Genomic DNA, 23317 nt, shown 5'->3' on the forward strand with positions numbered 1-23317 from the left:
TTCAACTACCTCCCTGCACAACCTGTTCCACTGTTCTACCATCCTCATGGTAAAGAACTTGTTCCTAACATCCATCCTCTCTCATTTCAAACCATTGCCCCTCATCATATCCCTGCAGGCCTTTGCAGACAGTCCCTCTGCAGCCTTCTTGTAGCCCCCTTCAGGTACTGGCAGGCTGCTATTAGTCTCCCCAGAGCCTTCTCTTCTCCAGGCTGAGCAGCCCCAGCTCCCTCAGCCTGTCCTTGTAGCAGAGGTTCTCCAGTCCCCTGATCATTTTTGTGGCTGTCCTCTGGACCCATTCCATCAGGTTCATGTCCTTCCTGTTGTTGAGGGCTGCATTCCCTGGAATGTGGCATCTCCTTCTCAATGGCTGTTCAGCACTGACTTTTATACCAACTTGTTTTTCTCTTTATGACCACTGCAAGCTTTGAGTGCTCAGTGCCTCTGAACAGACAAAACTGAAATCTTGACTCCACAGGAATCCCTGGGTCAAAGTACAAATTCAGTCCTTTTGATCAGTGGCTCAGTCTGGCTGGCATGAGCCCTGGCCGAGAGCGTGAAACAGCATCCAGTGCTCATTCTGTGGTTAGCTCTGAGTGTGGCATTCCCTGAACACCTACGAGTCACCCCCCTGGCTTTGTTCATCTCTGTTGAGCAAGATGATTACCTGATCCTGCTCTGCTGAGCTTCTTGGAATCCCTGATATCCATCGTTTCAGTACAGATCAGCAATGCTGATGCACATAGTTTGACCAACAAGAAGGGTCTTCTGTAGGATGCTCTTGAGTGTCTAATCCCTTCCTGTGCTCAGTAGAGCTGCACACTTATTTCAATGTGCTCTTTGCAAAGTAGTCAGAGCACCTCCTCTCATCCTGCTCCCTCTGCCTCCCTTGCTGAGGGATATACACACTGCTGTAGGCATGGTGTAAGCCATGTGCACGGGATGGGTGTCTAATCTACCAGGTTTTGGCAGTGTTTGCTGATCAATAATAGCAGTCACATGCAACGTCTGCTCCAGGAATACCCCCCAGGGATTTTTTGGAAGCACACTCGCAGTAATTAACAGGTTTGAACTGGTGCTGTCTGTTAGAGGCTTCGTGCCTTTTGTTCACAACAGATAGCTCTGTAGCCATCTCAGCCTCTTAAATGAATCATTCCTTCACTGAGACAGTCATGAGGATGTTGTCTAACCCAGGGAAAATGTCAGGTCTCCTTGCTGCACTGCTGCAACTCTGTCCTAAACACTCTTCCTGACCCTCCCATGGTGACAGCATATGCCCCAATCGTGCTGGCCTGGAGGTCTGTGATTTGTTTTACTCTCTTAGTGCCTGTGCAGAGGCAAATGTTTGGAGGTTGTCAGTTTTGAGGCTTTCATGGCAGCAAGAACCTCCCCTCGTTCCTATTTTTGCTTTGTGGTCTTGCACCATTCCCATGTTACTGTTTTTATCAGTGGCTGCCATAAGAACAAGCAGTGTGGGTGTTAGTTCATCCCGTGGTGGGATGAGTGAAAAACTCTGCTTCTTGTCCTTCACTGGGCATCTTTTGTTACACAGGCTTCTGTTGGGCTCGTGATGATGCATCTCCCTCTAATAAGAGAGCTCGAGGAATCCCTGGAGGGATTCCAAAGGGGAGGAGGCCACTCACTACCAGCAGCACAATGCCTCCTTGCTGACTGGCTGCTAGAGGTTCCCCTGATTCAGAGGAAAACTAGATGCCTCTTGCCCAGCTCATGAACCACTTAGACACAATTTAAATCTTCCAGAGTATGAAAGGAGAAGTTTGCAGAGGTGAATTCACGTGGACACCAGTTTTCTGTACAGGGGTTCTTGAAGCCTGAGCAGTGAATTCATGCTGGTGATGGAGCAGTGGCTGCATGAGTTGGAAGCAGACAGTGGTTTCAGGTCATGCTACTGTGTCGTGGAGACTTCACAAGTCTGTCAGCTTTCTTTCAATCTAGGAAGGCATCTCTGCTAGGAGAGAGTGGTAGCTGACAACTGAGTGCTGATGGCATTTTCTAGAACCCAAGGGTCTTCCTGAGTAAGATACACAGTAACCAAGCCTGGTTAGAATTCAAGTTCTACATCCTCTCTTAATGGCTTTCCAACAAAAGCACAGATGCATGCTTCAGTGCCTTGGCCAAGAGAGATGGTCACTTGCTTTACTCTGGATAATAAGTCCCTTTGTTCTCCATGCAGAAGGCACATGACTGGAGCAGGTGACATTCATCTGGTTCTGGGTCCTGAGGAGATTAAAACTCTCTCACACTTCATGATTCAGTGTGACTGCCTGTAGAGCAGCAGTGCACTGCTCAGGTAGCCTGCTACACTTGATTGGGCTGCTTTCTAATGTCATTATCATTACATTATCTATGGCATTATCAGACCACTGTCATGCTTGGTAGATTTCCCTTTGTTGTCATCCGGGTTGCTCAGTGATCCCTCTGCCAGGGTCTCCAAGGATGAGCTCCACTGAACCAGTCTTTGTTTGCTTCCATGTGATTTCACCAGTGCAGCCAGTCGTGGAGTTCAGGCACAGTTTCCTCCTCTGAGCTGATAAAAAAAAGAGTGTTTCTGATAAACCTAAAAAGTTGCTGCTGTGAAATGCTTCCTGTTTTGAAGAGCTAGGAACTACAATCATCCACCTCACAAACTTCTGCCCCTTTGGTTGTACATCAAATGCAAAAAGAATTATCTATTTTCATGATAATTCATTTCTGCAGCCACTTTCATGTCATGAATTTATGTCCTGTAGTGACCCCAGGATCTTTGTTGAATCCTCCTTTTCTGTCCCTGTGAGCTGCTTCTATTTGAAGTTTGTTCAAACGCTGTGTGCTGGCTTGTGTTTGATGTTTCAATCTCTGCTCATCTGTGGTCCCCAGAGTGACATGGCTTTAAAGATTTGTGTGATGAAGCTGTAGAAAGGTGTGATTTTTCAGCTGGGTGGCAGCTGATTGATCACTAACACTGGTATTTTCAATTTGAAATAAAAATCCAAGAGCAGTCATGATCATTAAATGGTTGAGGAGAAGGAGGAAAAGATAAAGGGATAGGAACTGGGACAACAAGACGATGTTTCAGTCCAATGAAGGTCCACACTGTGCCAGTTTTTCACATGAGCATGCTGGGATCTGATTGGATTTGACTGTTCTGGTACTTCTCTGCATCATTTATTTTATGTTTTCACTTTCTCTTCCTTGATAAGCAAATATGCCACTAAATGAATTCTGGGGTCAAGTTCTGTTTGGAAATTTAATTCATTTTGGCTACAACCTGAAGATTAAAATGTGTAAGTGAAAGGGTGGATAAAAGGAAAATAGGCTGGGTATGTGGGAAAGTGACCTGAGGACCCAGTCAGGAACCTGGGCTTGGAGCTTCTCATGGAAAACCCACCACTTGGGCCATTTAAAGCTTTTCTGTAAACGGCACATAGAGTTACAGAATCCTAGAATGGTTTGGGTAGGAAGGGACATCTAAAGCTCATCTAGTCCAACCCCCTGCAGTCAGCAGGGACATCCTCCTCTAGAGCAGCTTGCTCAGAGCCTTGTTGAGCCTCGCCTTCAATAGCTACAGCGATGGGGCCTCAACTACCTCTCTGGGCAACCTGTTGCAGTGTTTCACCACCCTAATGGTGCAGAATTTGTTCCTCACATCCAATCTAAATCTCCTCTAATTTCAACCATTGCTCCTTGTCCTATCCCTGCAGGCCTTTGCAAACAGTCCCTCTGCAGCCTTCTTGTAGCCCCCTTCAGGTACTGGCAGGCTGCTATTGGGTCTTCCCAGAGCCTTCTCTTCTGCAGGCTGAACACCCCCAGCTCCCTCAGCCTGTCCTCACAGCAGAAGTGTTCCAGCCCCTGATCATTTTCATGGCCCTCCTCTGGACCCACTCCATCAGGTCCATGTCCTTTGTGTGTTGAGGGCTGCAGAGCTGGACACAGTACTGCAGGTGAGGTCTCACCAGAGCAGAGTAAAGCATTGTTATTGCCAAGTAATGAGGCAAAGAAAATCTATTTTCAGTCTCCCATGGTAAGGATTAAGAAAGCTGAAATTTGGCCCATTCTTTATATACAATTTTATTTACAGAGTCACGCAATGCAGGTTTCTTTGTTTTGAAAACATTTGCCAAAAGCTTGGGTTGTTTGGTTGTGAAGGAAGGGAAAGCGCGAGGCTGGGCACACAAACACAGGCACAGTTAATGTGCATAGCGCTGAGGAGGTGGAAGAGATGAACAGGTGGAACTGCAAACACTGCAGTGTCTGCCTTCAAAGGATTATCAACAACAGGATTGATTCTTTGTTTGTTTGTTTGTTTGTTTGTTTTAATTGGCTGAGTAAAATGCAGTGAGCAATCACTTTTACTCTCCTTGGTGTAGCAGCTACTCTTCTGTAGATGTTCTGTTGCCAGAGCATTTTGTCAGGAGGATTTAAGGGAAAGTGCTTTCTTCCACCATCTATTGCTCAGCTAAAGAGTGGGGATCAGAATAAAGAGTGGCAGAGAAAGAGGAGCAGCAGATAAAGAATGGCAGAGAAAGAGTGTCGGAGCTTCCTTTCCCGGCCTGGCAGCTGCCCTCCCAGAAGAACCCTTTGGTAGTGATTCGGTTTGGTTTGATGCACAAGGGTGGCACAATGCCATTGCTCATGCCACACTGCTGTATCCAGGAAAACCTTGCTTGTGGCTGCAATGGACACTGCCTGGGCAGTGGGTGTCAGTGGAGAGGGCTTGGACAGAGAGCAGTTAGCAGTTCGTTCTCTGGGAGGCTGGAAACCAGCCAGAAACTTCACTTAGGCAAAGATGTTTTTCTTACAAGAAAATCAGTAGTGGAACAGGAGCTGGAAGGAAGAATGACATTTCAAGTGACATTAGAAAGACATTTATTCATGGCATGTGATGCTGACAGCTGGGGAGTCCATCACAGACTCTGCTGAAGGATGGAGATTAGTTACTGGTTGTACCCACAGAGTGATTTGTTTCCTTTTCCTACCAATAAAACATACTTTGCTTTCCACACATATCCCCTGGTGTGACAGTGACAGGCAGGACAGAGTGGAGAATGAAGGATACTTACGCTTAAAGGCTTCCCAGAAAGAAATCTTGGTTGGTTGCTTTTCTTAGTGTGCAGAAAAATCTTATGTCTGAATCCAGCCTTCAACAGAATGTGCAGAGCTGCAACCAGAATTAATGCAGCATGGACAGCTGCTCTGCATGTGTCCCCTCAGCCACCTCATGATTGTGCTTTTCATGGAACTGAAAGCAGGCTGTTGAGACCCAGAAATACTTCTTGTTAGACATGAGTGCTGATGAGGGCTGCCTTTTCTTGCCAGGGATTCCAGCATCTGGGCAGATGTTACACAGTCACTCCCTGCCATGACTCACTTGCTGCCAAAGGTCAAACCGAGCCGGGAAACTTTGAGCTGAAGCCGAGTCAGAATCAAGGGAGGGTCTGCCTGAGAGACCCTGCTGGCTGTTTGCTGGGGTCTTGGACAGCCTGGTGTCCCTCTCTCTGTCTCTTTCCAGCAGGAAAACTGTGATTGAGCTCTCACCAGGCCAGAAGGGAGAGGTACCCATCAGCAGGGCAAAGCTGTATTTATTACCTTCTGCTGGGCTCTTGGTGGAGCCAAGAGTGTTGCACGCGAGTGAGCAGCTACAAAAGAAAAATTTAATTAAGAACTGAAGCTATAAATCTGTGGCAGTTTGTTTTCACCATGACTTTATTTGATATTTGCCTTGGAAAGATCAACAGTCAAGGGCAAAACCAGCTGCAATGAACAAAGTGATAGATTCATCTATTGTTTTCTCTTGTGCCAGTGAGGCCTTGGGTTGTGCAGCAGCTATGAAGGGTCACCTCCCTCCATGCTTCCCAAGACAAGCCAGGCACAAGAGTCTTGGGTCAGTCTCCTCCGAGAAGAATCAGAAATGTCTGACTCCCCTGATGTTGCCCACTGGGCTCTACTGAGCTGGGCTTCACCAAGTCTTCCTGCTCTGGGGAGTCTTTGAGGTTGTGCTTATGCATGGACACATTTTGTCCTCTGGGGAAAACAGAGGGTTTGGAAAAGATGAAGTCTACAGTTAGGTGAGCAAAAAAAGACATGTGACAAAAGTGCTAAAACTGAAATTAGAGAAGAGGCTGGAGGAAAAGATCATTGGTGTGCTTATGTCTTCCTAAAGAAAATGACCTTGCCTGAATTCCTAAGCAACTTTCCTGGGAGCTCAAATAGCCTGGGCCAAGAAATGTCTGAAGTTCTGAGTGCTCTAGGTCCTGGTGCAAATGTCTCTATCTGACCTTTAGAAGATTCATGCTCTGACTGCTTCCTCCATGAAGTGCATCAAAAGAAATCATGACCCAGGCCCATCTTCAAGCAGCTTTCTATTTTTTGCAGCCTCACACACCAGCACTCCTGGCAGTGCTGGAGCTGCCTGCCCCACAGCAGGCTAGCAGAGACATTCTGGCAGGTGGCTTGCCCTGTGTTTGTGACCAGTGTTCTGTGAAAATGACCTGGAACAGGTTCCTCCTTTAGATTACAGTAGAAAAGTCATTGTCACTACCAAGAAAAAGACACAAGGCCAACAAACAACAACACAGCTCTAAAGGAAGGCTATAAATACAGAGGTGGATGGTAGATAACTACAGGCTTTCTCTCACACACATGGCATCCAGCTTGGGAAGCGTCCTGTAGGTCGAGCTGTAGCTGGTTTGATGGAACATAGGAGCTGGGCCCAGTAAATAAAAGGCTGTCCTTGCTTACAGCCCCCCAGCCACTGCTCGTGTCTGGAAGTTCTATGTCTCATTTCTGGAAACCTTGCTCCAGTCCTGCTCAAAGTCCAAAATGCAGCCAGGTTCGTCCACCCCTGTGGCTCCTAATGGCTGTTTATCTATACCACCCATCTGGCATGATGTTGGCCACCGTCCCTTCCTCATGTGAGAGTGGCAGGACCATCACTCACTTCTGAAGTCTTTACTGAGCTGTGGTTCCCCAGCACTTCAGTTCTGGAAGAGCTGCTGCATGTCCCAGCAGCTGAGGGTGCAGAGCAGCAGAGGGGAGTGGCTGAGAGGCCAAAAACCCTGCCAGGCTCATGGATGTCAGAATAGCTGTGTCACACACATGCACTGTCCCTTTCTTTGGCGAGTGTGGGCTTGGCAGGGCTCTTGCTGTGGTGCCTGCTGACTTCAGTATTATGTTTTAAGGAAAACACTGTAGTGAAGCTTCTCTGCCTTCAGAAAAAGGTGAACAAAGGGATCTTGGGTGACTGGTGGCACCAGTGCTGATATATCTGAGCTGGAAAGACTCTGGAAAGACAGCTGGAAAGCTGACTTTGGAAAGACAAAGCTTGTGGCTGGCTTTCTGTTTATTCATAGGGACTCCTTTCCCTAGTCCCGCATTAGAGCAGGCTGACTGATGCCCCACAGCTGAGGTGTCTCCTACCCCTTTGCAATAGTGGTCCTCCTGTACCCCTCCTTGTGGCAGCACTCTGTCCCCATACAGCATACTAGAGAGCAGTATAAATGGTGTGGGTTTGCTGGGATGTGCATTTTTCAGTGAGAAAGAAGAGGCCTAGAGTAGATAAAGCATGATCCTGCTGAATGATCTTACGGAGGAGCACACCTGCTGGGAACCCCTACCACAGGAGTGTGGGAGGTTTTGAGGAACCACTCTGTAGATGTTTTATGTTGCTGAAATCACAGAATCACAGAATGTCAGGGGTTGGAAGGGACCTTGAAAGATCATCGAATCCAACCCCCCTGCCAGAGCAGGATCGACTAGAGCAGCTTACACAAGAACAGAATCCAGGTGGGTTTTGAATGTCTCCAGAGAAGGAGACTCCACAACCTCTCTGGGCAGCCTGCTCCAGGGCTCTGTCACCCTCACAGGGAAAAAGCTTTCCCTTATGTTCATGTGGCAGCAGCCAAGAAATAACATACAAAGTAGCAAAAGAAACAAGCAAACGAACAAGCAGCCCAGCCCCCAAGTAGTTGTTTGACACCAGGGAAAGCTGGATCTTTGCTGCCTTATTCATACCAATTCATACTGTGCGTGTGATGAGGAAGGTCTTGATCCCAGGCTTTGGAGTGATGGCATGAGCTGCCTTCCAGGAAGCAAACATTCCATTCTGAACCCTGCACTGACATCTCTCCAGTATTTCTATGCCGTGGTGTTGTGCTGTAATCATAGAATCACTGAGGTTGGAAGAGCCCCTTGAGATCATCAGGTCCAACCATTAACTCTATTCTAATTAGCTCAGCACTAAACCATGTTGCTAAGTGCCACAGCTAAACAACCCTTAGCTGTTTCTCCAGGGATGGTGACTCAACCACCACCCTGGGCAGCCTGTTCCAATGCTTGACCACTCTTTCAGTGAAATTTTTTCCTAATGCCTAGCCTAACCCCATCCTGGTGCAGCTTGAGACTGCTGCCTCTTGTTCTGTCACTAATTACCTGTGAGAAGAGACCAGCACCTACCTCTCTATATCATCCTTTCAGGTTTCAATCCATCCTTCACTGAAAGAGAGACCCTCAGAAAGCTGATACAAACTCTTTTAAATCAGCGTGATTCCCAGCAGTATTCTGGTGTTAACAACACTTCTCAACAAAAATCTTACTTGCTGCATGCCCTCAGCTGCCAGTGGATTCAAAGGAGTTGGCAGTGCTCAGTTCTGCCTGAAAGTCAGTCTGCTCCTGCGTGCAGCTGCCCTGGGGGGGTTCTGTGTATGAGAGAAGGCTGAAAACTCTTTTCCTTCCAGTGCATGTGCAAAGAGCTGAGTATTTAAGGAGGAGAGAAACAGGATCTGCTTTTTAAGGTACCAGACCTGTAACCCTGACATCTGGGCAGCTGCTGCCTTGTGTGCATGCATCAATTCCCCCTATTTATGCTCCAGGGATGGCAGCAGCAACAGTAGCTTCACAGCTGAGAGCATCTTGGGGACTCATCTGCAATGTCACTCACACTCCCCAAGATGGGGCCAGCCCCCCATGTTGGCACTCTGTAAACAAGTCTGAACTTACCCTTAGAAATAAGGTACATGAGCTAGTGCTAATGACACTCAGCAAAAGAACTTGCCTTGACAAGAATATTTTAGTGGTTGGGAAAAAAAAAATAATCTGCTTTTCTTACTTCCACAGGTCAACAGCAAGATGAGAGGTCAGGGCACAGGTCTGAGTGGAACAGAGGAGTAAGTAATGCCTACAGCTCTTGAACACTGCCTCATCTCTTGCAGAGAGGAAACTCTCTCATGGCTTTGAAAGGAAGTTTGAAAAATCAGTTCAAAGAATGGAATCAATTGGCATAGAAGGAGGCTGTGGGTAGGGGTGAGAGCAAAAGGTTGCCCTTGGATCCTGGTACATTAAAATATCGCACTCATTTAAGCTGATTCATGCTGTGACTGCCCTTTTGAAGCAGGTCTTTGCAATATTCATTTGTCAAAGGCTGAAATGTTATTTAGCTGTACAATAACAGTGTGGCTGTGTAACAGCCACAGTTAGTGCCAAGAGGTTAAGAACAGTAGATTTGCATTAATGCCTGCAAACCTCCTTCAGGCAGCAGGTTGTTAATGCTGTGGCTGAGTTTCTGCTTAATTGATTGTTCTGGACTGCCAGTGTTGGCACTTGATGTATAGACATTTTTAAGGTGACTCCTGTTCAGCTGCAAATGGACTGCATGCTGTTGTAACTGGAGGAGTTACACATGACTGCAAAATCAGGGGGGCCTCAGTGGCCACAAATAAAATCCTTCCCTGCTGCAAGCTGAGGCTCTTGCCTTTCCCATGAGCAGCCTGCAGGGTGTATGTCAAAGCAGTGTCATCTCTGCAGCTGCAGTCCAGCAGCACCAGGCGTAGAAGCCAGAAGAATATATGGCACACAAGCAGGGCTGTGCTGCAGTGCACCTGAAGAGGTAATCTCTTCTTTCCTGCTCCTCAGCTTGGTCAGGACACCCAGGGTTGGATGATTGCTCACTTCCTCCTGTAAGTCAAAACTGGAGGCTGTCAAACAAGCACTGGGTTTGCAGTTCACAGCCAGTAGAAGGAGATATTTCCTTCCTTATATGACAAGTAACTGGGCCATGAAACTCCTCACCAAAAGACTCTGGGGATTCTCTGTTTGTCCATGGGTTTGGGAGCAAACTAGGGAGATCAAGGAAGAGAAGTTTGCCAAGGCTTACTAAAGAAATGTTTGTGCTCTGTTTTCATTCTCTTCTCGTCTGGTTATTGTCAGCATCAGGGTACAGGGCTGGAGGGTCCTTTGACATGGTCCTGGAAGCTCCTTTTTCAGTTCTCTGATAATTCTCTTTCAGGAGCATTTCCCTCCATGAAACTGAGACCTTGTCTTTACCTCTAAAGCTTTACATAGCTTCAGTCATCTACAAATGGTCCTTTCTGTCAGGTTCATGCCACCTTGTCCTTGTGCCACTTGTCTGTGGCAATGCTCAGCCTCACCCCACTCCCTCCAGACTTTCACATCAACAGCTTTACTCAATCCAGCTCCAGTGCCCAGCTCAGGTTCCTGTGCTCTTTGCCATTTTTATTCTGCTCTTTGAATCTGGCCTGAGAGATCTTCAAGGCAAGGTCTGCTCTTAAGGTTTGGAAGAACATCTCTCTTTCTGCATGCTGTGCAGAGGACCAACACTATAGAATAACCATTAATCATGGCTAAAAGAGCATCAAGAATGTTTGTGTCACCAGTGAAAGAAGCAGTGCCACAAAAGAAGGACTGAGCAGTGAGGAGATGCCCAGAGGTGGCTGACCCTGTGTTTGTGACAGCAAAAACTGAACCAAGAACCACCCCCTGTCTGGCAGGCTACATGAGAAAGTTGAAAGAGTGGTAGAAATGCACCAGGTTTGTTCAAAGTGTGTGTGGAAGTTTGTAGCTTTTACTACCTACTTGATTCTTCTGCCAAACTGGCCTGGGGTGAAGAGAATTCCCTTCTGGGATATATCTCCATGGTGTCTTCTTCCAGAAGGGAGAGGCACTGCAGCCCTTGGCCCTGTTGCATGAGCACTGGAACATGCCCCAGTGTGCTCTGCATCCTACAGCCACCCAGGCTGTAGAGCTCAGGGCTACTCATCAGTTATGCCACCTTTAATCTTTCTGGGAATGATGCCAGCTTGCCCTAAGGTAAGATGGTGAGTCAGTAAACAACAAACAATATTCAAATACCTCTTTTTTTTTTCCAGCTGGGGAACAGCAATGAATTTGTTCTAAGCACATAATTCCTACTTTTCTCAAATTTGCAGCTATTAGGAGTGAGTAAGAACAATGAGGTTTTTTGTTCTCTGACAGTGTCTTGTCAGTAACTTTCTACCAGTACAGCCAAAGGAAACCTCCTGAAATACACTGTAGTGGCCTCTGAATGCTGCAGGGCAGAGATGTGTGCCAGCAATTCCTATCTCTTCTACTTTGAATCATGCTGATGGAACAGGCTGCCAAAAATGAATGCCAGAAGGGGCTTCACTCTGCAAGGAAAACTCTGCCTCTTTCCTGATGAATGTCCAAGACTCTGGTTCCCATTAGATCTTCTTTAAAGTGTTGGAAGGAATGAAGAACAGTGGGTGTAGTCCTCATATGTCCAGTGAAGGACCAGCCTTCTGGCTGGTGAACCTCCTTTGTAGCCAGGATCTTTCCTGGAGTATTTTCCTCCCTGCACAACTCGGCTCAGGGAAGGAGACATCTGGCACATGTTAACCAGCTGACAGTCAACTTTCCAGAACTATTTCCGTCTACACAAGACAGCAAAGCACCCAGCCAGATCTTCCACCCATCTGTTGGCCATTATTTCCCCCTCTGAAATTAGGAGGCACTTTGTTGTTCTCACAGCCTGCATTTGTCTGAGGGTCCTCCTCCTGGATTCTGACCTGGAGTGACCAGAGAAGCACCATCCATGTTCAAAATGCTTGCTCTAAGATAAAACATCCCTCTGCTGTCATCTGGTGTTTTTGACCTCTGCCTGCTCCCAGTCCTTGCAGGCTTTCATATACCCAGTGACATCTGTCTCTTGCAGAAGAACCCATCATCAGCAGTAAGAATCTGACACCCTGGGAAGTGTGAAAGTCACACTCTGCCCATTCCCACATTGCTTTGTAAAAATCAGAAGCTCCAAAGGAAAGGATTCTCGTTTTGCTTCCCATGATCTGTCACTTGTGGCACAGGAGATGCTTGCTTTTCTCCTTCAACATGAAAATGGAATCAAATCACCACACAAATCCAATTCCAGTTCATTATGAAGCAAAACGTGTGGACTTACTTTTGCAAAGGCTGAGAGAAAACACAGGGTGTGTTTCAAGATGGAAAAATATTTTGCCACATAATTTCTTTCAAGGATTTCTAGAGAGTCTTTTATGCCTTTCCCTAATACCCTGTACCAACAGCTAGATTCCTTGGCACAGCAGAGTTGAGTGTGACAAAACTCAATCTAACATAAATGGCCTGGCAGGTGACCAAAGGGGTCCTTGAGAGTTGCATTGCCAGAAGATCCTAAAGGAATGATGGCAGCTTTTAGGAAAATCCCAGTGTCTCAGCAGCACACAGCTGTAAATAGGGAACAAGATCAGCAGTGGGAGTAGGGATGCCTTGGAAAAGTTCTTCTGAATCAGCACTAGAGGGATCTGTCTCCTTGTAACTCATTTCCATGAAAAACTCATCTGATGGACTGATTCTCATGCCTGTTTAGACAAGAAGAGATATCAGCCCTCAGTATGTTTATGGAGTGCCAGCAAACTCCTTGACTCCCTTTGCCAAGCGCTGAATTGAGAAGACCATGACCGTGGTTTGTTTCTGCTTGATTTTAGGCCTGTTCCACTGGCAGGCAGAAATTACTCTGGACAGCTTGGAGTATCTTGGTGATGGCTCACCAGAAACCCTCAGGGGACACAGAGGCTTTAGGTGGTTCTTTGTACAGTGTCTTTGCAAGGGGAGCTGGAATGAGCCCTTATTTGTCATGGTGCCTAAGTAAATGTCAGCTGTTAAGAGAGGACTCAGACTCTGAGGTCCAGTCTGAACTGTAGTGTGGGTATGAAAGCTGCACGCTTAACACTCCTGATCCTCTTGCCAGAGTTCCTGGCCCAGCTGCTTGGAGCTGTGACTCACTGCTGTGCAGCCTCTACCTCTTAAGGGCTTTTCATCCTCCCAGCTGGGAATGTGGAAAAGAAAGTTAAAATAATTCCTTGTCCATTTTCTCTCAAATTAGAGTTTCTCTCTGTTCTCTTCCCTGTTGCCAATGACCTCCAGGCTCTTCTGCATCTCTGTCAGTGCTCTGCAAAACAGTGTTGCCGAGATGAAGGCTGGGAATGCCATGGGGGAGCTCATTCTGCAGCAGAGGCAGAGACAGAGAGCAAGAAATCTGGTGGACAAACACCCACCTCCTTGCTCTTCCAGCCCACCCTGTGCAGGGGAGCACAGAGCCCACTGCTGTGCCAGAGGAGTGCAGGATGCCGGCAGCAAGGTGATAACTCCGAGGCTCTAAGCTGCTGGAGTCACTCTATCAAAGCCAGTTCTGCTCTGCTGTCCACCTATGTGTGATTCCATCCCTTAGGCAGCTGTACAGAAGTGTTGCTGGGGGCTTTAATTATGTGAAACAACGTGGGATACCTCTCAGGATACACCTGCCCTTTTTTGCTTTAAGAAAGACAACATGGAGAGCATTGGAAAGAGCCAAAGCCAAGCACAGCAAGTCCAGCAAGACTTACACAGGCAACAGGGTCAGATACAGGAGCAGGGCTTTCAGTTTCCAATTGCATCTTATATAATTAAAGAGTCACAGAATGGGTTGGGTTGGAAGGGACCTTTAAAATCATCTAGTTCCAAACCCCTGCCACGGGCAGGGACACCTCTTACTAGACCTGGTTGCTCAAGGCTCTATCCAACCTGGCTGTGAATATTTCCAGGGTTGGAATATCATTCCCAGGCACAAAGTGGGCTCCCTGCACATTGCTTTTGGACAGACACACTCAGTCCTTGAAGACAATTGAGTGCCTCCCATCATTCCCAGGAGGTCTGATCTGGCCTTCTCTGATGCCACTTGGAATTGGGCCAGTTTGGGGTTTTTGGCCCTAGCTAAGAGACTGTGGCAAGACATTGCTCAGAGGAGAGAAGTGAAGGCAGGGAAGAGTAACCCATGCCAGATGGTTACAGGAAGGCTTGATGGGCAGCACAGTGAGAGCTGTCAGAAGGTCTGCAAGTCTGGCAGTGAGCCTGCTGCCTTATGACCCTGGTGGGAGAAGAATCTGTAGCTACTCGTTGACTTTTCCACTAGAGGAGTGAAGAAAATAACTCATTTGGGACTTGGTGTTGGGGGGCGAGAAAATCTTGCATTTTAAGTCTGGGAAGGAATGGCAAAGGAGAGTGAGGAAAGCCTGTAGGAAATAAGTGAGTGAGAGGGTAGAAAGGGAAAAAAAAAAAAAAAACAAAAACCAGAATTTAGGGCAAAGTAAACTTAAATCATTGCTGGTGTTTGCGTGATCTTCATGAACTAAAGCTTGGTAACGAGAGGGTGATTTGCTGCTGTGTGTTGTGCTGAGGGGAGGGAACCTCGCTGCTCTTGGTGAGCCCTCAGTGCCCTCTGCTGACACTGGCCGAGCAGCAGCTGCTGCAGGCAGCTTCGCAAGGGCATGGAGAGTTCTGAGCTCTTCATTCCTCTGTTAATGAGAAAGCCCAACTCCTTCCTGGGGAACTGTGCAAAGCCAGCCTGGCCCCTCTGTAGAGCTCTCACAGGTGATGCTCCTTGTCCTGCCCATGCCCACCTGCTCGTGTGCATCCTCACATCTTCCAATGCCCACCTGGGATTTGCCCTCACAAGATGCTGCTGTGTGTGGAAAAACAGCCCTGAGTGAGTGGTCCAAAGCAAGGCTTACAGCGGAGACAGGATGAGACAGCAGGAGAGCCAATGGGCTTTCAGGCTCAGAAATTATAACTTGTTCTGGAGGCTGCTTTTCTAGATGTGAAGACGAGCAGATCTGGACCATTTTTAACCCTTAATGCTCTAGCATTTGTAACAGGTGTTAGTTTGTGTTATTTTGAGCACTGTGAGTAGGACGAGCACCAAATCAAAGGACAGAAAAAGCCACAGCAACTTGCTACTCAGATCTACCTTAAGCAATCATAGGAAATTTCTCCTAGGGAAAATTCAGTATCTCAGCCCAAAGCAGCTTCTCTCACAAGGTAAGCAAGAAAGATGGCTCAGAAGAGGTAGCTTTGACCATGAAGTAAGAACTGAAACTGGAGAAACATCAGCCTGGCAGAGATGAGACTTCAGATGAACGTTGTGTCCAGGTGAACATGGAGCATTTCCATGGAGCATTTCCATGGAGCACCTTCAACAGGCCTCACCTGGAGGCCAGGTGCCTTGGAGCATCTGCAAAGAGGAATTCTGCACCACTCCCACTGCCTTCCATAACCTCCCCACCAGCTTCAGGCATGGCAAGGATATGCAGAGCACTGGTCCCAAGCAGAGGGGAAGGTGGGAGGTGTCCACATGACTGTACAAGGGTGACTCCTTAAGCACATCATGCATGAAGTGGAGGATCCCCTTGTATCTGTGGAGGATGTTTGTGTGTCTGCATCTGTCTCCATGTGTTGCTGGGCTGTTTACAACCTTCTCTTCTCCAAGATAGAATCCTGCTTGGACTTGGTGCCCTCTACTGTTGTGAATACTCCAGGATGTAAAACCAACCTGTAAAGCAGATTTTTTTTCTGCTTCAGAACTCTTGGGTTTGCAACCTCATGACACAGTAACTTTGTTAATTATGCTACCTAGTTACAACTTCATGGAGATGACGTGATCCTGAGCACGTTACACCCCCAAATACCTCACCACACCTTTCTGTAGGCTGCAGCTAGCATCTCAAAGGTCTCAGACTGCAGAAGACCACCAAATTTGCTGGATGCAGAGCACTTTGCCTGGCGATCCGTGCAGCTGGAATATCAGAGATCTGGCAAACGTCACACAGCCAGTCACAGCTTGGTACAATTTGGGAAGCTACTAAAACCCATCCAAGCCTAAGCCAAAAAGGCCACCCTGCCACCTCTCCAAGGTACTACAGGCTTTCACAGCAGTCCCTGGGGCAGCACTGGTGTGTGGCTGTGAGGTGCTGGTCAGACTGGTGTAACTCATCACAGAAGGAGCATTTCCATCTCTATTGGCAGTGTTCTGTGGCTCCCCTGAGGCCACAAAGGCAGGAACCAGGGTGACTGTGGGGCTGCCTACTTTAGTCCTGGCCCCAGTGTGGGTGGGCTCAGGCTGGACATTGCAATGCAGGTTCCTAGTACCTTAGGAGCAATGGGTATCAGCAGAACCACCACAAACCACTGCAAACCACCACAAACCACTGCAAGCCACCACAAACCACTGCAAGCCACCACAAACCTCTGCAAACCACCACAAACCACTGCAAGCCACCACAAACCACTGCAAGCCACCACAAACCTCTGCAAACCACCACAAACCACTGCAAGTCACCACAGATCACTGCAAGCTACCACAAACCACTGCAAACCACCACAAACCACTGCAAGCCACCACAAACAGCTGCAAGCCACCACAAACTGCTGCAAACCACCACAAACTGCTGCAAACCACCACAAACCACTGCAAGTCACCACAAACCACTGCAAGCCACCACAAACCACTGCAAGCCACCACAAACAGCTGCAAGCCACCACAAACAGCTGCAAGCCACCACAAACAGCTGCAAGCCACCACAAACTGCTGCAAGCCACCACAAACCACTGCAAACCACCACAAACCACTGCAAGCCACCACAAACAGCTGCAAGCCACCACAAACAGCTGCAAGCCACCACAAACAGCTGCAAGCCACCACAAACAGCTGCAAACCACCACAAACAGCTGCAAGCCACCACAAACAGCTGCAAACCACCACAAACCACTGCAAGCCACCACAAACAGCTGCAAGCCACCACAAACAGCTGCAAGCCACCACAAACTGCTGCAAACCACCACAAACCACTGCAAGTCACCACAAACCACTGCAAGCCACCACAAACCACTGCAAGCCACCACAAACAGCTGCAAGCCACCACAAACTGCTGCAAACCACCGCAAGTCACCACAAACCACTGCAAGCCACCACAAGCCACCACAAACCACAGGGGCTGAGGGCAGCTTTGCCCATCACTACCCCATCAGCCAGGCAGTGTGGTGTGGCAATGCTGTGGTGCAGATCTTTCACCTCGATTCAATCAGCTTTTTAGCAGAAAATGATCCTATAGATGACTTCTCCTGATGTGATTTTTCTCAGTTGAACAACTCTTATAATCAGCCTTCCAAAGTGCCACATGCCCCTGCCTATGTCTATGCTCATGTCCTGCCAGCCTCAGAGCCCTAGTGCCAGGCAAACCCTCAGTCCACGCTGCCTCTTGCATGCTGCCTCTTGCGTGCTGCTATCTGCTTGAAGCAAGAGGGGCAGCAGTGTTCCAGGACGAGCTGGTTGCATCAGACACAGACCACATGAGGTAAACTGCCCCACGTGAAAGATGAGGTCATCCTCACCCCTCTGCACAATAGCTCCTGTTGAACTTTTCTCCTGTGGAGATTGCATCATCAACCTGGCTGGAGCATACAGCCACAAAAACCTGGGTTTTTTTTTCTGACTGGGAAAATGAAATAGGGGAGATTTAGAGTAGATATTAGAAAGAAATTCTTCATTGTGAGATTGCCCAGAGAGGTTTTGTGTGCCTCACTCATGGAAGTGTTCATGGTCAGGTTGGATGGGACTTTGAACAAACTGACTTAGTTGAAAATGCCTCTGCCCATGACAAGGGGTTTGGACTTTAAAGGTTTGTGCAGTCTATGATTCTATAGTGTGGCTGTGCCATAGGTGAAAATGATTCTTTTATTCCTCATATGTATTCACTTGCACTGATGGAGAGGGGTGGTTGGACAGGGGCTCCTCCAAAGTCCATAAGAATGTAGCTCTCAGTTGCCAAATGGATTCAGGTCCTCACCTGGGATCCTGGTTGCCTTCCCTACCCTGGGGCATACCCTCTTCATGTCCTATTGCTACCTGGGAGAACAGACAGGCCCACACCTCACTCCAGTCTCCTGCAGAGAATGAGGTCTCCTCCAAGCCTCTTTTTCTCCAGGCTAAACCCCAGTTCCCTCAGCTGCTCCTCACAAGACTTGTTTCCCAGACCCTTCGTTGGCTTTATTTGCCCTCGTCTGGACACGCTCCAACACCTCAATGTCTCTAGCAGTGAAGAGCCCAAAGCTGAACACAGAATTCGAGGTGCAGCCTCGAATTGCAGTGCAGAGCACAGGGGGTTGATCACTGCCCTACACTTGCTGGCCACACTGTGATAGTTTGAAACTGTCTTTTTAATTTTTCCTTGCAAAGTTCAGAACAGAGAAAGTGTTGGTGGGGGGGGAATTTCAGCTCACACCAACACACACACTATTGTTAATCCATGCCAGGACACTGTTGCCCTTCTTGGTCGCCCGGACACAGTCTGGCTCATCTGCAGCCTCTGTCAGCCAGCATCCCCAGGTCCTTTTCCGCTGGGCAGTTTCCAGCCGCTCTGCCCCACGCCTCGAGCGTTCCAGGGGGTTGGTTCCACACGGCGGCCGGTACCACCAGGACGCCCCGTCCTTGCTTTGTCCGGACACCGTGTGGCGCTGCGCGGCCCCCGAAGCACGGCTCCCAGCTCCGCCCGCTCCCGTTGCCGGCCGCAGCAGTTCGGCGCCGCTGCCAGACGCCCCCGCACGGGCCGCTGCTGTGCATAGCCCCGCCCAGGCGGCGCCGGTCTCCAATAGGAGTCGGCGGGGCGGGGCTAAGCGGGGTGTGGCAGCGCGAGCTCCTCCGTGCCCGGGACGCGCCGCGCTCCGCTCCACGCGGGTTCCACGGAGCCCCCCTGGTCCCCGTCCTGGTCCTGCCGGTTCCGGTCCTTCCCTGGCCAAGCTTGTGCTACCCGCCCCGGTCCTGCCTGTCCTGCTTGCGCTGTCTGTCTCTCACCTCACTGTCCTGCCGGCACACAGGTAAGCCCTGGGGTCCGCGCACCTGCCGGTCCGTCCACGGCGGTCCAGACTGTCCCCGGTGTCCGTGTCACCACTGGGCGGTGGCAGTTGCAGAGATTGGGGGAACCGATTAAGTTTGCGGTGTGTCCCGCACCTGGGAGGGCAGCAGAGGCGATACACGTGGACTGTAGCCGGCTCTTCGGGCACCTCCGAGCACCCGTGGAGAACCGGGCCGAGGGGGGCGGGGGCCATGGATGCGGTGACCGATGGGTGCCTCGGGCGGGGGGCGCCCGGCAGGGTGATGAGGGGTGGTGGCGCCGCTGCGGAGCCGAGAAGCCCCTCGCCGAGACGTGCCCGGGCATATCCCGGCGCGCTGCCCGTATTCCCGGAGGCGGGCGACGGGGGGCGCGGCGGGGCTGGGCTGTCTCGGCGGTCCCGGCGGCCCCGGGAGCTGTCCCCGCGTGGGCCGGGCAGCGGCCGGGCTCCGCGGGTGGCGGGCCTGGGAGGGGGCGATGGGCGAGCCAGGGCTTGCCGGGCCAGCGGCGCGGCGGGGACGCGTGGGCGGCCCCCACGCGTGGGTTAGTGATGTCCGTGTGAGCCAGCTCTTGGTGGGTCAGCCTCCGGGTGTGCCCCCTCGGGAGAGTGTTTTCATCTATGAAAGGGTGCCAAGCGGTGTTAAGGGCACACTTGAGCAGCGCGGGCTAAGCGCTGACCGCACATTCCTTCACCCACAGCACTCGTTACTCCAGGTACGTGAGGATTTTCTCCTCAGTGTAATCTGGGGGAGTTTGTTTAGAGTGGAGTTAAGAACTGAGGGGAAAAAAAAAACCAAAACTAACAAAAAAACCCAGAAACTCCAAGAGACTCGATTATTAATGCGAGTAAGATGATGGCATTTACTAAAAAGTAGATGTAGGGCAAAAACCAGATAGAAATCGGAATTTTTCTGGAGTTTTGGAAGCCTTACTTGAGCTATGTAATAACGCCGAGTGTGGATGCCCAAGGTGGAGTGCCAGAACTTGACAAAACCCAGTAGTTATGGTCCCAGTCTCTGTTTATCAAACCTCTATGCAGTGAAGACAGGAACAGAGCCCTGTATGTAGTCCTGGGACTGAAGTCATCCACATACCTGAGGGATGTCGTGTTCCTCCAGGACCCTTTTTTCTCCGGCCTCGGTTGTCCCAGTGCTCCCCGCAGGCACACAGCATCAGGGCAGCCCTTCCTTTAGGCAGGGACTCGGACTGTGACCAAGTGGGTGCCTGGGAGATCGCCACAGAGCTGGACGGGGACAGCAGCACAGGGAGGGATGTGTTCCGTTTCATTTTGGGTGTTTGATGGGGTTTGACATGCCTCCCTCTGCAGGTAGTAGAGTAGGAAGTGAGTGTTGTAACCAGGGAGCTCCTAGAGTGTGATAAAGGAGATGAGACCAGCCCAAAGTCTTGCCTGGGGTGCTCTCACTTAGAGCAAACAGAAGCTCCCAGCCTGATTAAACAATTACTAGATGTTCTTTTCAGTAGGATTTCCAAATACATTGAAAAACTTGCTGATTTCATAGCCACATGGAAAGATTCAGATTCAGCTTCCTCCCCCAGTTTTTGCTTCTCTTAGCAGTCCTTCCTCTACAAAGTGTCCTTCAGGGTGGCAGAGTCACTGCCAGCATGTTTTTTACTGTAGGGAGGCACAGGGAGATGCTGTCTGGACAAAATGAGTACAGGCTGATGAGCAGGAGCAGAGGAATGACTGAACTAGAGGCTGGAGCTGGACACTGCCAAACCCAACACATGCAGTAATATTTTCCAGATAACATTTCATTTTCCCCCCCTCCTTTCCACTTGCAGTTCTTATTTAGGATTTTAGCTCCCTAGATTTATGTTCCAATGTATACAAGTGTCTCATCTGAGACACAGTTTCTGCCTAGCTGTGCTAGTCTGGCCTGCAGCAGAGTAGAAACCTCCCCTGTGATGTCCTCCTGGCTCACATGGTGACAGGGGAAGAGCTGCTACTGGTGTGGGGGTGCCTTTTCCCGGTACCTGCTGCCTGTCCCTGGTACTTCCTGGGCCATGGTCAGACAGGCAGAACCAGAGCTACTAACACTTTCACTGCTGCTTTTGTGTGTGCCTTTTCACTTACTGATGTCCTCGCCCTCTTTTTCCTTCTAAAATCTATTGCAGTAGCTAGACACAACAGTTTAGATTCCTGTACAGTCTTTTTTTTTTTTTTTAAATCACCTTTTCAGTGGAAAAAGAAACCAGGAGAGCTCCAGAACTGTCAGGGAGGTGGATGAACTTGCAGCTTTGCTGAAACACTCTTCACCTCACACAGTAAAACTCATTCAGTAACTCATGCTTTTGCTCTTGTGAGTAATAGTGCAGGGGGGAGTACACTCTGCTCACCTTGCTCAGGCAAGTGGTCTCACTTGGATAATAAAAGTCCTTCAACAAATTGTGGTGGGTTTATGTTAGATTCTGTGCATTATGAAGCAATGGCAGCACGTGTTGCTTCCCTCCGACCTGTAAGTTGGATGAGGCCCCAGGTTGTATGAGATCTGGAACAACCTGTGTTAGTGGAAGGTGTCCCTGCCCATGGCAGGGGGGTTGGAACTAGATGATCTTTATGGTCCCTTCCAATCCAAACCATTCTATGATTTTATGATTCCATGTTTATGTTCCTTTTTGGCTAATAAAGCCTCTGGCTGGCTCTGGCAATGGCTTTGGGATCCTGTGTAGACTTCAGAGAGGTGGGAGGGAGGGTTTGGGTTTGTTTTGTACTTTGAGCTAATGAGGAACAGTTGTTTTAGTCACTTAGGAGACTGTCAGGAATTGCCACCCTCCCAGGGCAATGTGATGTGGTTTGGGTGTTCGCTCCACTCACAAACTAAATGTCTTGGCTCTGGTATTGTTAAAATAAGAAGCACAGGAATCCTACAGCCTGGAGTTGCACACCAGACAGTCAACGAGGCATCTGTTCCATGTACCAACATATTGTGGCTTGAGAAGGATCAGGGCTTCTCTGTGCTGGATGGTTCTGCTGGCACAGCTGTGGATGCTGATTCCACACTGTCGTGGGGCAATAGTGTCACACTGGTGGATGTCCCCACAGGAGGTCTTGCACTGCCATGGGATTGCTTCTGCTTGTGCTACCATTTGTTTTTGGGAAACAGGTTTGAGCTGTGCCTCTCCTGGGGAGATGGGCTGTGTCTGAACTGCAGGACCTCCTGGAGTGCAGAAAGGTTTAAAGACAGGAAAAAAAGTGGTGGTGGTGTGTTCACAGGACAGTTTCATCAAAAAGACTGCTTGTCTGGTGTGGGGGGGTGTTGCTTAATTTTAAATGAGGAGACCTATTCACTCTCTACAACTCCTTGAAAGGAGGTTGAAGTGAGTTGAGGGTTTGTCTCTTCACCCAAGGGTCAAGTGATAGCACAAGAGGAAATGGCCTCAGGTTGCACTAGGAGAGGTTTACGTTGTATGCAAGGAACAATTTCTTCCCCAAAAGGGTTGTCAAGGCCTGGAATGGGGTGCTCAGGGCAGTGGTGGAGTCTCCATACCTGGAGGGGTTTCAAAGGCATGTAAATGTGTTGCTGAGGGACATGGTCTAGTGGTGACCCGGCTGTACTGGGTTAGTGGTTGGATTTGATGATCTTGAAGGTCTTTTTCAACCTAATTGGTTCTGTGATAGTAGATAATTCTTTTTTTCTGTTACAATGATACTTTGGATAGTGGGTGAAAATCAATTCTCTTTTCACTCCAGTTTCTTGGCTAATTTTTTTCTATTACCTGCAACTCTATTTCAGATGAGTTGTAAAAGTCTAAATCAAGCTTTGTATCGGGGCATTGGCAGTGCTGAAATCCCTGCACTGGGCAGAGGTGGAGATGAGCCAGGTGCAGGCTCAGAGCTCACTGTGAGGTTGGGTTTGGGCTGTTAGCATGCCAGCCCTTCAGAGTGGTTGTGTTACCTGTTTGGGGGCCACTTCCTCTCTTTTTCTTTCTCTCACTGCCTTCAACTGGTGGCTGGACCCTGACACTAAACCCTGTGCTCCTCCTGGGGCGCTGGCACCGAGCCCCCTCTTCGGCACCTTCTGAGATGGTGACAAATCTCCTTTATTTATTTGATAGTGTCAGTAACCTTTCCACTATTTATAGGCAGTGATCAAGCCCCTCCCGAGATGTTTGCAAGATAAATTTAGCTCCCTTAGCTCCCCATCGCCTGTCCTCGCTGCCTTTCCTTCTATCAGCCAGCGAGCCCCGGCCATGTGCGGGAGCTGCGGCGAGGGGTGACTCACGTTCTATGCTCGTCCAGGGCAGACTTCATCTCCAATGAATCTCAGCAGACTTCATCTCGAATGAATCTCGGTTGCTTTGAGCCTGGGGAG

This window comes from Indicator indicator, chromosome 17 (assembly GCF_027791375.1).
Source record: "Indicator indicator isolate 239-I01 chromosome 17, UM_Iind_1.1, whole genome shotgun sequence".
In the NCBI taxonomy this organism is placed as follows: Eukaryota; Metazoa; Chordata; class Aves; order Piciformes; family Indicatoridae; genus Indicator; species Indicator indicator.